Source organism: Coregonus lavaretus, assembly GCF_964263955.1.
Source record: "Coregonus lavaretus genome assembly, chromosome: 11".
NCBI classification, from domain to species: Eukaryota; Metazoa; Chordata; class Actinopteri; order Salmoniformes; family Salmonidae; genus Coregonus; species Coregonus lavaretus.
The window spans coordinates 12,937,491-12,940,120 of record NC_139998.1 but is presented as its reverse complement, the minus strand read 5'-3'; positions in this window follow the sequence as shown (position 1 = coordinate 12,940,120).

The following is a 2,630-nucleotide window of genomic DNA, read 5'->3' as shown; positions in this document are numbered from 1 at the left end:
AAAGGAATTGTAGGTGTAGGTGACCGCATGCACAAACAAAATGTGTGAATGCCATGATACCAAAGAAGAAGGAGACGAGGAGAGAGGAGTATGCAATTGAGATCTTCCCAGTGTAAATGCACAAATCTGATATGGGTCATAGGTAAAACTGAGTGTGGAAAGATTCGATATGGAGAAAATAAATCTGAATTGGGTTCTTAGGGTAGCTGTGTTTAGAGTATCAATCATTGTCATTTCACGCGCCCCCAAACTTTCACAAACTCAAGTAGCCAAACTTGGTCTAGCCTACATAATGCAAAATAGCCTAACTGAATTTGCTTTTAGTTGCAAAACGAAACTTTCAAAAAACATAACATTGCTTACCATTTTAACTTTTCCATGTTTTTATCACCCCTTGATCATAATTTCCAGTTATTTCTTTCGTTATTTAAGAACACCATGAATTGATCAATTAATTGAGTTAGCATTAGGCTTAGTTTGATAGCCACCAGTGATCTGCGTCAAAATGGTCCTTGCTATTCGGAATATTTGGGATGTCCCTACTTCTTCTTCTTCTTCAGTGGGGTTTATCGGCGGTTGGCATCCAACGTTATGGTGCATTTCCGCCACCTACTGTACTGTGAATTAAAATTATAGACTGCTGACCCAATCACAGCGTAGTGTGTTACCAATTGTTTTCTTGGTGACTATGGTCCCAGCTGCCTTGAGATCATTGACAAGATCCTTCCGTGTAGTTCTGGGCTGATTCCTCACCGTTCTCATGATCATTGCAACTCCACGAGGTGAGATCTTGCATGGAGCCCCAGGCCGAGGGAGATTGACAGTTATTTTGTGTTTCTTCCATTTGCGAATAATCGCACCAACTGTTGTCACCTTCTCACCAAGCTGTGTAGGTCTACAATCTTGTCCCTGACATCCTTGGAGAGCTCTTTGGTCTTGGCCATGGTGGAGAGTTTGGAATCTGATTGATTGATTGCTTCTGTGGACAGGGGTCTTTTATACAGGTAATAAACTGAGATTAGGAGCACTCCCTTTAAGAGTGTGCTCCTAATCTCAGCTCGTTACCTGTATGAAAGACACCTGGGAGCCAGAAATCTTTCTGATTGAGAGGGGGTCAAATACTTATTTCCCTCATTAAAATGCAAATGAATTTATAACATTTTTGACATGCGTTTTTCTGGATTTTGTTGTTGTTATTCTGTCTCTCACTGTTCAAATAAACCTACCATTAAAATTATAGACTGATCATTTCTTTGTCAGTGGGCAAACGTACAAAATCAGCAGGGGATCAAATTCTTTTTTCCCTCACTGTAGGTATAGCCTCAGTAGCTGCCCCCACGAACGCTGTTCTCACCCAGTTATTCATACTATCTACATCCCCTCTCATATCCACCCGAGCCATCACCTGCTCACTCAGCTCCTGAAACTGATTCCACTTTGCCCTTCCAAACACCCACCTGCCTACTCCCTCCACTAACACCTCCTCTTCCCTTCGGCCTTCTGTGCATAGAATGGAGTAATGATCACTCCCTACTGCCTGCCCAACAGGCTTAGAGCATTCCATTGTAGTACTACTACCATAACTAAGATCCAGTAATACATGACTCCACTATCGGCTGCTTGAGGTCATCTCGAACCTCTCCCCATGTCAACCCTGTCATACTCAAATGTCTCCCAGCAGCTTTCACTATTAGTTTAATCCTCTCCGTTTTAGACTCTACTTTATCAGTGCTATTGATAGCTCCTGCTATGAACGTCACCAGCTTTCTCTTTTCTATGTATACCATATCGCTGCCCACCTGCCCCGTAATCCCTGGTCTAGATGCTCCTACCCTTCTCTCCCTTGAACCTGTATTTCCCTGGACCTGGACCACCCTCACTGCCTCAGCATATGACACCCTTCTCTCCTGGACCACCCTCACTGCCTCAGCATATTGATACCCTTCTCTCCACTCTCACTTGTTGCACCTCCACTGCCTTCTTCATAGCCTCACACCCACTATATGCCACACTATGAGCACCCCCACAGTTGCAGCACTTTGGTTGTACACCATCTCCACACTTCCCATACTCATGCTCCCCTCCACACCTGGCACACCTCTTTTTCTCTTTACAGACTGTTGCCACATGCCCAAACCTCTGGCATTTATAACATCTTAAAGGTTTCGGTACATAAGCCCTCACATAGTAACTCATATATCCTATTGTTACCTTATTTGGCAGTACCTGGTCCTTAAAATTTAACAGAATAGATGTGCTAACCCCTTGTTGCTTGCAATCTTTGTGCATTCACTAGAACGCCTCCTCTCAAATTTTCCCTTATCTCTTTAGTGCTAACACTCACTCCTGTTATCACCCCTTTACTCCACTGCTTCCCTGCTTGGTCAGACCAGCTGCTAGACACCACCTTACACTTCCCTATTTGCTTCACTCCTATAGCTTTTTCCCCCTGCGCCATGTCCTTACAGAACACCAACAAGCTCCCATCTCTTAATACTTTAGCATTAACAACTCGTTTATCACAGCCGTCAACCTTGTCGGACTCATCTCCCCAACTCCCCCTTCCTCCCTAAACTTCATAATCACGTTATGCTCCTCCTCACCTCCATGATCCTCTCGTGTCTTATCTT